Source organism: Globicephala melas, chromosome 18 (assembly GCF_963455315.2).
Source record: "Globicephala melas chromosome 18, mGloMel1.2, whole genome shotgun sequence".
NCBI lineage: Eukaryota > Metazoa > Chordata > Mammalia > Artiodactyla > Delphinidae > Globicephala > Globicephala melas.
In genome coordinates, this window is record NC_083331.1 from 62,861,128 (window position 1) to 62,875,119 (window position 13,992).

General features: G+C 35.3%; 1 protein-coding gene across 2 annotated transcripts in view; it reads left to right on the top strand.

Moving 5' to 3' along the window:
• GPC6 (glypican 6) overlaps positions 1 to 13,992 on the top strand; it is a 1,087,352-nt gene that overhangs the window by 218,128 nt on the left and 855,232 nt on the right. The window lies entirely within an intron of this gene.

The following is a 13,992-nucleotide window of genomic DNA, read 5'->3' on the forward strand; positions in this document are numbered from 1 at the left end:
GAACCTGAAGGTTTAATTTGCTTATATATTTTATTGTAATAAAGAAGCAAAATGCAGTTCTGGTTTGGGGACTGAATTTTGAAAGGAATACATTTTTTTCTTTTGAAAGATTTAATTAGCTTTCCATAGTACTGGTATTTTTTTTTTAAATAGAGCATTGTTTGCATTCACAGGAGTCAGAAAAGACAGCCACGGGTGTGATGTTCAGTGTTACAGAAGAGCTTGCATAATACATAGGCCAACCAAAGAGCATATTTAAGTTAAACCAACAGAAGTATTAATATCTAAAGTAAACTAACTGGGACAATTTCTAATTAACACAGTTGCACTATGCAAGGGTAGGGCGGTATGATTCGATTAAAGGATGAAAGTTTGGCTTGGTTGTTGTAAAGTGTGGAAGAAAACTGTTGTAACATTTAAGCATCTCAGTATTTCATTGCAAATGACACTAACTAGACCGTTTTTTTTCTTGCTTTCTCAGAGGGCAGAGTTCTTAGGCTTCTTTCTCCTTTTAAACCTTGTTACTTTCTGAGACTAATCCCAGGGTAATTAGGATTATTTTAAAAGTTACCTAAGGGGGCTTCCCTGGTAGTGCAGTGGTTGAGAGTCCGGCTGCCGGTGCGGGGGACGTGGGTTCGTGCCCTGGTCCGGGAAGATCCCACATGCCGTATAGAGGCTGGGCCTGTGAGCCATGGCCGCTGGGCCTGCGCGTCCGGGGCCTGTGCTCTGCAGCAGGAGAGGCCACAGCAGTGAGAGGCCCACATACTGCAAAGAAAAAAAAGGAAAAAAAAAAAAAAGTTACCTAAGAAAATATAAAAATGGCTAGATTGGGCACTATGCAGTTTTACCTCGGACCTTACTAAAAAATATAGTGTAACTGGAACTTTTGTATTCATTTTATTCCTTTCTTTGTTTTGTTTTGTCTTATTTTTTAAATTATGTAGTTAAAGAAATTGATTTTTTCTTTTTTTGGTGTACAGGTCTGTGAATTTTAAGATGTATAGATTTGGTTAATCACTAATACATTTAGGACATAGAACTAGAAAAGTTTTTTGTTGGATATGCGACTCTAGAAAAAATTTGCTTGTCTGTACCTGGTCCTTTGATTCTTTAGAGAGTGTCTTTAAAAAACAAAAGCATTTCTACTTTTATGAAGCCCAATTTATCCAATTTTTTTCTCTTGCAGATCATGAGTTTGATGTCATATCTTTGCCTAACCCCAAATCACAAAGATTTTCTCCTATGTGTTCTAGAATTTTTATAGTTTTGCATTTTATTTAGATCTATGGTCCATTTTAAGGTGTGAGGTTTATGTCAGTGTTTTTCTGTTTGTTTATGGCGTGTGGATGTTCACCTGTTCTTATACCATTTCCTGAAAAGGCCACCCTTTCTCTTTTTAATTGCTTAAGTATCTTTGTAAAAAATCCAGTGGCCATCATGGGGTGAGTTTATTTCTGCATTCACTGTTCTGTTGTCAATGTGTACATCCTCCTACCGATTCACACAGTTTTGATTGCTGTGGTTTTATAGTAAGTTTTAAGAATGGGTAATGTAATTCCTCCAACTGTGTTGTTCCTTTTTTTCTGAGATATTTTACTAATTCTAGGCTCTCTGACTTTCCATATAAATTTTATTTTATTTTTTAAAAATATTTATTATTATTATTATTTTTTCGGATGAACCGAGCAGCATGTGGGATCTTAGTTCCCTGATCAAGGATCCAACCTGTGCCCCCTACAGTGGGAGCAAGGACTCTTAACCATTGGACCACCAGGGAAGTCCCTCCCTATAAATTTTAGAATCAGATTCTCTATATCTACCAAAGAAAAGAGTCCTTCAGAGGTTTAATTGTAATTGTATTAAATCTATTGGTAATTCAGAGAGAATTGACATCTTTATTACATAAGTCTTCTAATTGGTTTATGTGGTATATCTCTCCATTTATTTGGTCTTCTTTGATCTCTTCCATCAATCTTTTTTAGTTTTCAGCAATAGAATTTGTACATATTTTATTATTTTCTACCTAAATATTTTAGGTTTTGGAGGTATTGTAAATGATACTCTTGAAAAAAATTAGATTTTGAATTGTACATTTCCAGGATATAAAAATACAATGAATTTTGTGTGTCGATCTTGTACGCTGTGGCCTTGCTAAACACAATTGTTAATTCTAAGAAGTTTGTTTTTGTGTGTGTTTATTTCTTGGGGTTTCTATATAGATAATTATACAGCGAATAGGGACAAATTTATTTCTTCCTTTTCAATCTGTATGCCTCATTTGTTTTTCTTATGTACTGGCTAAGGTTATTTAGGACAGTGTTCTGTCTTTTTTCCATAAAGATGGTAGATGTAAGATTTTTGTAGATGCCATTTATTAGGTTAAGGAAGTTCTCTCCTACTTCTAGTTTGCTGAGAGAATTTTTGGACAAAAATTTTCTATAAAATTGGTGTTATTTCTTCTTTAAGTGTTTGGTAGAATTTTCCAGTGAAACAATCTGGACCTGGAGATTTCTTTTCAAAAAAATTTTTCCCAAGGTCAATTTCTTTAACAGTTACAGGGTCATAAATGTTATTTATTTCATTTTCAGTCAGTTTTTTTTAATAGCTTGTATATTTTGAGGATTTAATCCATTTTATCTAAATTATTGGAATTATATGCACAGAGTTGTTTATATATTGCCTCATTTCCTATTTAATGCCTCTAAGATCTGTGGTAATATTTTCTTTTTCATTCCTGATATTGGTAATTTGTGTCTTCTGTCTTCTGTCTTTCCATAGATTTATCAATTTTATTGATCTTTTAAAATCAGGTTTTTGTTTTATTGACCTTCTGTTTGTTTTACTTTTTTCCATTCCATTGATTTCTGGTTTTATCTTTCTTATATTCTTCTCTCTTCTTGTTTTGTGTTTATTTCCTATTTTATTTTTTTCTGGTTACTTAAGGTGAAAATTTGGGGACTTTTCTTCTTTCTAATTAAAGCATTTATTTCCTCCTATACTTTATTTATTTATTTTTGGCTGCGTTGGGTCTTTGTTGCTGTGCGCAGGCTTTCTCTAGTTCTGGTGAGCAGGGGCTACTCTTTGTTGCGTTGTGCGCGGGCTTCTCATTGCGGTGGCTTCTCTTGTTGTGGAGCACTGGGCTCTAGGCACGTGGGCTTCAGTAGTTGTGGCACGTGGGCTCAGTCGTTGTGACGCATGGGCTTAGTTGCTTCTCGGCATGTGGGATCTTCCCGGACTAGGGATCGAACACATGTCCCCTGCATTGGCAGGCATATTCTTAACCACTGCGCCACCAGGGAAGTCCCTCCTTCTATACTTTAGATGCATTTCACAACTTTGACATATTGTATTTTCATCTTCATTTAGTTTAAAATATTTTAAATTTCCCTTGAGATATTTCTCTTTGACCCATAGATTATTTAGAAGTTTATTGTTAACTTCCAAGCGTTTGAGGGGAATTTTCTCTTAATTTTCTGTTAATGATTTCTAGTTTAATTCAATTATGGTCTGATAACATATATGATTTTAATTATTTTAGTTTTCTCATTATTTGATTTATAACCCAGGATATGGTCTATCCTGGGGAATGTTTGAAGTGCATTCGAGTAGAATATATATTCCTTTGTTGTTGGGTTGAGTAACCTATAAATGTCAGTTAGAATCGGCTGATTGATGATGATTTTCAGTTCTCAATCCTTGCTGACGTTCTATAGGTTCTATCACTGAAAGAAGAGTGTTGAACTCTTCAGCTCTCTTTGTAGATTTGTCTACTTCTCTTTTCAGTACTGTTGTCTTTGGCCTTTTGTATTTAGCTCTGTTTTTTGGTGCATACTCAGGGTGGTTATGAGTTCTTGCTGACTTGACCCTTTATCATGATAGAATTGTGTCTCTTTAATATTTTTCCTGTGCAGTTGGGATTTTTGCTGTTCTTTATGTTCTGAGTAATTCTGGATTCTATCCTGGACATTTTGAATATTACACGAAGCCCTGGATCTTGTTTAAATTCTGTAGAAACTATGATGTTTCTTTTTTATGGTAAATTAAGCTGGTTTAGGTTTAGGACATGGTTTGAACCCGCTTTCTGTGGGTTGTAGTAGTTCCAATGTCAGTTCCGTTTTAAAGTCTTTTCAGTGTTACTTGTATCTGTCCCGTGTGTGCACCACCCATTGGCCAGCTTGAGTATTGTGTAGTGGTCTGTCTGTTAATTCAGTTCTCTAAGTTTTGGGCATGCTGAATAGGATCAAATCTACACATGCACAGTTGGAGGTGAGCTCAGGTGTTCATAAAAGAACTTTATGAGGTCACTTTCCCATGCTTCGCACTTTCCATTTTTACCCCAGAAATTTCCTGTTGGCTGACACTGCTCATTCCTCCAACCAGATTGCTGAGCCTGTAGTAACCTCCCTCTGCCATGTACTCCTGCAACTGGATCAGCATTAGGGCCCAGCTTTGAGGGGGAAGAGAAAAACAAACAGAGGTTGGTTCTACCCTTTTGTAAAGCTAGTTGCATCAAATGAAGAGGACAGTTCCTCTCCCTCAGAGTTTTGGCTCCTGTAAGGTCCCATTGCTGCTGGCTGTGGCTGCCATGACAGGTCACTGTGGCCTGAGGCACAGAGTGGAGAATGGGGGGAGATGGAATATTTCTGTACTCTGTCCATTCACAGTATCCTTTTCAGATCCGGGGGCCAAACTTGAGGGCTTCTCCTGGAGTTGTCTCTATCTGCGCCCAGTGCCCACTGCCAGTGTGTGGAATTCAGGCCAGGGTATCCCAGAAGGAAAAGAAATGGTAAACTCACCATTGGGTTGGTGGTATTTCGAATCTTGGTCTCCTCCACTCTGCCTGATACTGTTTACTTTTCAGAGTCCTTGGAGAACTGTTCCTTGCATTCTGTCCAGTTGCATTCAATGAGAGATATGGTGATAGCTGTTTACTACCATCTTACCCTGGTCTGGAATTTTTTACTCCATTCTTTAAACAATCTTCCATCATCAAGATGCTATTGCTTGGTCAGTGTGATTTAAATTAGTATATAGCAAAGACTATGGTGATTGAGACATGTCAGAATGCAAAAACATAAACATCTTTACTTGATAAATCTAGTGTTGGAAAATTGATGTGACAACTGTTTGCATTTCTTGTAGACTACCCCAAATTATTAATATTAATTTACTTAGAGTATTTTTTCTTTTAGACTATAGAGTAAAACTCTGACTTTTCTGCTGAATGAAGCTGTATAGACAGTACCTTAATTACGTTTCATACGCTTTTCAGTACTCTACCCATGAGTCAGTATGATTCAATGGGAAATAAGAAAACCTCCTGTCTGTGAAACCCCGGGAAAGGTGATGAGTTTTGAGTTGGATGCACAGTCAGATGTTTTGCTTTCAAACCAAATAGGCCAAGAGAGGCAACGATCTATATGATTTTTACAAGGGCGAGTAATCTGTTGAACTATTTCTTTCACCATGTTCAACAGAGTACTTAGGAAGAAAGAGATTAATTCATTTTTAATGCTAGGAAAATACAGTCATTAAAAAGCAGATAATATAAAATGCCAGAAATGCTTTTAACATTACAAGAAGAGCACTTCTTTCTTAAATAGCTTGCCACTTTTTGAGATCTAGATATGCTGAGATATTAAATATTAAAATAGTGGTTGCTTTTTAAAATGCAGTGTTTTTTATCAGGACAAAAAACAGTTTGAACAAGCATTTCTATTGTATAATTCATGATGTTGCTAATAAGATAGCCTGGAAAAATTATTTGTTATGTTTTTGAGAATGACTAGATTTCTTTCTTTCTTTTTTTTAACAAGGGAACATTCCCTTGTTCACATCCTCTTAAATATATATGAATACTGTTAAACTATATGGGTTAGTCACCTGGCAGATTTTGTCAGATTAATGGGTTTCTCCATGTTTTACTGCAAAATCCAACCAAACCGGAATACTGATGTGAATTTTGCCACCATGAACATTATCATAACTCAGCAATACATTCTGAATCATTGATGTAAAAGGAAAATAAATGTTGAAAGGATGTCCCTCGAAACACTTAAACTCTCTGATTTTCTGGAATAGAAATGAATATGATTTGTTTTTCCTTTTTTGTGTGTGAACAACTAAATAATATAGGTGTTGGTCTTAAAAAGAATGCTCCTCTCTTTGATTTCTCTCCATGTGCATTCATCCATTGGCATGTTAATACCATAAAGTAAACAACAAGGGATGGACAGTTGACCAAACTCTTTAACTATCCAGCGCTTTAGTGTTCTGTGTGCTGCATGAGTTCAGAGAGAAACCCAGTTCACATAAAAGTCATCCATAGGTTTTAGCTGCAGCATACTTGAGTTATCATGGTGGATAAAGTTCTTAATACGTAAGTGTTGATTACTCTAAGTGTTTTTCCAAACTCTCTGCATCTCTATCACTGTATAGCTTTAGCATGTGAAAAATAGAAATAATTTTTTAAGGCATGTTGATTATTGCCTATCTTTATCATATTGTGCCCTTAAAACTAGTTTTCCAATATTAAACAACTCTGTGTTTAAAAAAAAATAGCAAATCTTTGTTTTTGGTCACTTATATTGTATAAATATAATATTGGGTTATATTAACATAAAAAATAAAAAGATTAAAAATACAGTATATCAAAATATGAACATGTGATTATGAAACACAATTATTTTCCTGAAGCCTGTCCTATTAATGTAGGAAAAACTTAAATTTTAAGATCTTCACGTTCACGTAATTATACAATCCACTTGGGCTTCTAAATGAACTGAAAGCAATGCTCATTATTGTAGTGTGTCTATGAGAACCACATCTAGATATTCTGAGCAAGGTTTTGATGAATAACATCTCACTTTTTCCCCTGACTAGCTATAAATATTGTTGTGTAATGTGTGACCCATTCCTGAATGGTTTCATATTTAACATTACTTATATTTTAAAAAACTTCTTATTTTAGAAAAACAAAAATGGTATTTCAGAGCATCCCAGATTTTAAAATATTAGTTTAATTTTCCTTGAGATGAAACCCCAAAGTTTTTATAAACTCACAGAATTAGACAGTTTTGATTAATTCAAAGTTCTAATTACTTTAATTCTTAAAGCCTATTAACTAGTTTTTCCATGAATGGGAGAAATAAAGATCCCTCTTCCCTTTGTGGGTGTTTAGTGCCGCATTCACAAGCTAGGCCATTGCTCTGAAATTTTTATTTCGCAACTACTCTCTGGTTTTGGCTGCTAATGACATATTTTTATGATGTTTAAACAAGTTTTCATGCTTCCAAAGAAAACTAAAGAGAATGACTGGGTTAGTAAGTTCCTGAAGCTTATTAGAGAAGCGTCAAAACCCGGTTAGCCATCGTAAGCAAACAGTGCACAAGGAAATTCTTTGTTTATTAAAAAAAAAAAAAAAAAGGAAGGATGTAATCAGAGGAGCATTTGGAAATGAGCATATAATTTATAGGCGTGAAAGTCTGTACCCTCCTAAGGACAATTCTCATGTGTTGAGGTGGGAATAGAAATACAAGTAAAACCTGACTTATGTTCTGCATAAAATTCTTTTTTTCCAAGGGTGCTGAGATTTTGAGAGTTCCTGTAATTACTTCATCCTTAACTATTCGTTTCTTATGCAGAGAGCAAGTACGGCATTAGCAGCAGGTGTTCTTTTTAATATGAGAAAAAATGTATGAAGCCCTTTAATCTTAACATGCTACTGAATATGAGAGCTTGTTTAGAATTATTAATATATAAGATATGTAATGGCACTTAGATGGTCTGTTTCTGCATATGTACATTATTTTCTTATTACAACTTTCAAAATGGAGACTTTTAGAAGAGCTAGAGCTCATTTATTGAACATTTTGGGGGACACTTATTATATGCTGGCCATTGGAAATGATTAAGCCTGGCCAAGAAATGATTTCACTTCTTAGAAAATATAGCTTAGCAGTCACAGACCCATACTTTAAATATGTTTGATGCTGAGACTGAGTTTTAATCTATGATTTCTGGCACTGTTCTAGTCTCCAGTGATAAAAGTCAATAAGACACGACCCAGGCCCTGAAGGCATTTATTCTTTAGTTCTCCTCTTTAGTTGCAATGTGGAGCTTGACATGCAAAATATGCTGCAGAAGAACATTTTAAATGGATGATTCCCTGAGATCCCCATTTACACATCATTCTGAGACAGAATAGGGTGAATCGTTTTGTCAGGATTGCATTGACAATGGATTTAGGTTACTGAACACATCCTAAAATGGTTATGATTGAATAAGTAAATTCTGTAGGTGAGGCCCAGTTAATTCAAAATAACCCTCCTCCCATGAAGTGTTTATCTGGATCTTCTGGGTCCACAGGACATGAAGGAGAATTTCAGAATGGGATCACCTAGTATTGGCCCCGAGAGACATGGTGGTGGAGTGGGTGGAGATTGTAAGGAAGATGCTGCTAGAGAAATACAGGAAAGTATGTTACGTCGATGTGTCATGGCCATTCAGAGCATCATGTGTCTACGTGGAGTGCACGTGAAATACGGAGGAACACTTTCCAAAACTTGTCAAAACTGAACACTGCAGCCTGTTCTACTTTTACTTTAAAGGACAAATAACACCATCAGAAGTGATCTTGGAAATTCCTTGCAAGACAACTAAATCCTAGGCATGTTGGACCTTTTGAGAGAGAGGGGGATATAAAAGTGTTGTATAGCTGGCTACAAGCTGGCTACGTAGATAAAATCAGAAAGGGAAATTTGTCCTTGCAGGACTAGAGCTTAAGCTATTTGAATGAGGGAACCATAAAGAATTATTTGCCTGGAGACTGGTTGAACCAGATAACATCTAGAGTTTGAAGGATAGACCTTGCAACCAGAATAAAGCTATATTTGGTTTAAAAGGAGAATACCTACTTGGAAGAAGAGTGGGATAGTATTATATGTCAAGAATCTATCATAAATTTAAAAAATGTGACTTTGGCAGCCCATACGTAGTTCCAAAGAAGGATCCAAGAACCAGGATCCAAAAATCATCTGTTCAAACCTGATTGGTGAGCTAAGTTTGTCAATTTTAGCAGGAAGAAGTGCAGAGTTCTGAGCTTGGAAGGAAACACACAAACACAAAACAGGGCTAAGCAACATCAGACATGATAAACCTATCTAAATATTTACAGGGAAAGCATAAAAGCAGGATCATGTGTGACTGTAGAAGACACAAGTAGGATCTGAAAGATTAAAAGTCCATGGGAGAAAAACTTTCTAACAATTAGAGCAGTTCAAAGTGGGACTTAGAATCTCATGAGGCAATGCATTCCCCGTTGTTGGAGTTTAAACCATTGCTTCACTGGCAGGTTGTAGAGGGATGATTAGTGCTAAAAAGTAGAGGATTTAATTTAGTAAATATTTATCGATCATACTTTGTGCTCTTGAGCTAGATTACCTTTAGGATCCTTTGCCATCAGCAGTTCTATGATTTGGGGATCATTATAAAAGAGGGTTCAGGTGGGAGACTGAAAATTGAGTGATCAATTATCATATAGTGTTATTCTGGATGAAAACAATGATTCATTTCCCATGGAGACTGAGAGAGAGAGAGACAGCCTGGGCCAATTTTCTCTGGTTTAATTCATTCTGGAAACAGAAATAATATGAGATGTGCATATAAAGCAGGGGATCTGTGAAGTCATTACTAGGAAATGAAATTTGCAACAAAGGCAAGATAAGAGTTGCATTTTAGAAATATTGATAAGTGAATGTCAAATTATACACTTCTTATGAGACAGTTTGGTTACTTTGGCAACATAGACATTATTCCTCAGTTCTGATAAGCGATATTTCTTTCATCCCCACCTGTGGCTTTTGTCACTGTGTCTCCAAGGGACATTAATGCTTAGAATGAAAACTAATTAACATTTTAAACTGTAATATATACACATTGATTTAGAGGGCATTTGTTTCCTTAATATTACTCTCAATGCAACATGGAAAGACATCATGGTGATTTCCTTACATACACTTCCAGGGTGTAGTTTTGAAATATTCACTTAAATATAATGATCCTTTTTATCTTGGTTATCTTTTCTGTTCTCAGTGGCTAACATTACTTAAATGTGAGCTGAACACTATAAAGTAGGGTTTTGCAGCACAAATATTTCTTTTGCTGTCAAGCTATATTATACTGGTGAGTTTTAAAAAATAGGTATTGAACAAGAGCATGTGATTTTAAAAAATAACAGCTTTGTTGGGATATCATTCACACACCATAAAGCCAACCATTTGAAAGTATACAGTTCTGTGTTTTTTAATGTATTCACAAAGTTGGCCATTGATCACCACTACGTATTTCTAGAACATTTTCACCACCCTCAAAAGAAACCCCACTCCTGGGCATATATCAGGAGAAAACCATAATTTGAAAAGATACATGCACCCCGGTGTTCACTGCAGCACTATTTACAATAGCCCGGACATGGAAGCAGCCTAAATGTCCATCAGTGGTTAAAGATGATGTGGTCCATACAATGGAATATTACTCAACTGTAAAAAATGAATGAAATAATGCCATTTGCAGCAACATGGATGGACCTAGAAATTGTCATACTGAGCGAAGTAATTCAGACAGAGAAAGACAAATATCAGATGATATCGCTTATATGTGGAATATAAAAAAAAAGGGTACAAATGAACTTATCTACAAAACAGAAATAGAGTTACAGATGTAGAAAACAAACTTATGGTTACCAGGGGTAAAGGCGGGGAGGGATAAATTGGAAGACTGGGATTGACATATACACACTACTATATATAAAATGTGTAACTGATAAGGACCTACTATATAGCACAGGGAACTCTACTTAATACTCTGTAATGGCCTATATGGGAAAAGAATCTAAAAAAGAGTGGATATATGTATATGTATAACTGATTCACTTTGCTGTATACCTGACACTAACACAACACTGTAAATCAACTTTACTCCAATAAAAATTTTTAAAAAAAGAAACCCCATACCCATTGGCAGTCACTCCCATTGCCCTCTCCCCCCAACACCTGTCAACCACTAGTCTGTTTTCTGTCCCTATGGATTTGTATATTTATCTAAATTCATTTCATCTAAATGCTCTTTTTCTTTCACTTAGCATAATGTGTTCAAGGTTCATCCATGCTGTAGCACATATCTGAATTTCATTCCTTTTTATCGCTGAATAATATTCCATTGCACGGCTACTTCCTTTGCTTCTCTATTCATCAGCTGATAGACATTTGGGTTGTCTCCACTCTCTGCCTATTATGAATAATGCTGGCATAAATACTCCTTTACAAGTTTTTGTGTGAAATATATGTTTAGGAGTCCAACTGTTGGGTCATATGGGAACTCTATGTTTAACCACTTGAAAAACTGCCAAACTGTGATCCAAAGTAATTGTGCCATTTTATGTTTCCATCAGCGATGTATAAGTGTTCCAATTTTCCGCATCTTTGACAGCACTTGTTATTTTTTGTCCTTTTGAATTTAACCATCCTAGTAGTTATAAAGTGGTACCTAATTGTGGTTTTGACTTGCATTTCCCTGTTGGTTAATGTTGTTGAGTATCTTTTCATGTGTGTACTGGTCATTTGCGTATCTTCTTTGGGGAAATACGTATTCACATGCTTTACCCATGTTTTTAATTAGGGAATTTGCTTTTATATTTTTGAAGTGTGAGAATTCTTTATATATTCTGAATACAAGCCGCTTAAGAGAAATATGGTTTGCACGTTTTTTCCCATTCGGTCAGTTGTTTGCTTTCTGGATGATGTTCTTTGATGTACAAAAATTTTTAATGTTGATGGAGTCTTTGATTTATCCATTTTTTGGTCATGTGTGTTTTTGGAGTTATATCTAATCAGTTATTGCCTAACCTAGGATCATGAATATTTACTCTTGTTTTCTTCAAAAAATTTTATGGTTTTGGCTCTTACCTTTAGGTAAGAGCTCTTATAGCTCTTATAGCTATATGATTTGAGATAAATTTATATGATTTGAGATAAATTTTACATATTGTGTGAGGCAGGAGTCCAGCCTCATTCTTTTATATCTGGATATCCAGTTGAGCCAGCGCAATTTGTTGAAAAGCCCGCCTTTTCCCCTTTGAATGGCCTTGGCACTCTTGTCAAAAATCAATTGGTCATAAATATAAGGACTTATATATGGATTCTCAATTCAATTCCATCTTTCTCTATTTCTGTCCTTATGCCAGTACCACGTTTTCTTGATTACTGTAGTTTTGTAATAAGACTTGAAATTGCGAAATGTGAGTCCTCAACTTTGTTCTTCTTTTTCAAGGTCATTTCAGCTATTTGCGTTCTCTTACGTTTCCATATGAATTTTAGAATCAGCTTGTCCATTCTAAAGGCAGCTGGGATTTTGACACCTATTGGATTGAATTCATAGATTAATTTGGGGAGCATGGCCATCTTAACAATATTAAGTCTTATCAGCCATGATCATGAAATATCTTCCATTTATTTAGGTTTTCTTTCATTTCTTTCAGTGGCGTTTTGTAATTTTCTATGTAGAAGTCTTACACTTCTTTTGTTACATTTATCCCTAAGTATTTTATTCCTTTAAATGCTGTTGTAAAAGGAATTGTTTTCTTAATTTCATTTTCAAATTGTTCATCACTTGTTTAGAAATGCAAGTGCTTTTTGTACGTCTTGTATGCAAGTGCAACCTTGCTGAACTCGTTTATTAGTTCTATTTTTTTAATGGATTCCTTAGGGTTTTCACTATATAGGATCATACATCTGCAAATAGAGTTATCGTTATTTCTTCCTTTCCAATCTAGATGCCTTTTATTTCTTTCCCTTGCTTGATTGCCTCCGTGAGTGTGTGATTTAAAAAAATTTAATTCACTAAAGGTAAGATGCCAGCTAATGGGTCATATTCTCCTACATTCTACTACAATTAATTTGAAAATCTGTTCATGGAAGATCCTAGCAGATAACACAATGCACCTTATATGAATCAAATCAAAAGTAATCTCTATTTTCAGGACATAAATTTAATACATTTAATAAAATTTTAAAATTTATATATATATTAGTTTCCCTGATTCATAAGCCTAAATTAATGGCTGAGAAATCACTGCTCAGAAATAGAAAACAAAATCATTATACAAAAAAAACCCCAAAACCAAAACAAAATGATTTTACATTAGAAGGAAAAGAGAGGCCCAGGAAAATATTTGAGAAACTTGCGTATATTTCCAAAATCTCAATTCCCCGACTGTGTTTTTGGAATACAGGTCTTCCTTGACTTAACATGGGGTCATGTCCCAATAAACCCGTAGTAAATTGAAAACATCTTAAGTCAAAAATGCATTTAATACATCTAACCTACCAAACGTCATAGCTTAGTTTAGCCTACCTTAAACATCTCAGAACACTTACATTAGCCTAAAGTTGGGCAAAATCACCTAACACAAAGCCTATTTTATAATTAACTTTTGAATATCTCATGTAATTGACTAAATACTGTACTGGCAGTGAAAAACTGAATGGTTGTCTGGGTACAGAGCGGTTGTAAGCGTATTGGTTGTTTATCTCCATGATGGTGTGGTTGGCGGGGAGCTGTGGTTCTTTACTGCTACCCGGCATCACAAGACAGTATAGCACCCCATATAACTAGCCCAGGAAAAGATCAAAATTCAAAAAAGTATAGATTTTACTGAATGTGTATTGCTTTCACATCATCGTAAAGTCGAAAAAGTTTAAGTTGAACCATCGTAAGTCAGGGAGCGTCTGTACTGATAATAGGTTCTGCATGAAGAAATAGTTTTCTAACTAGTGAAATTCGAAAAACCCTGGATTCAGTAGAGTAAGACAGGCTTCCTTTCTGGGCATCTCAAAGCCTGTAATGTCCTAATATGCATGTCTAAAACAGGAAATATAATATGCCACGTCTCCTAGACTTTTTAACTGACTGCTGTTTTCAAAGATCTGTTAGCTT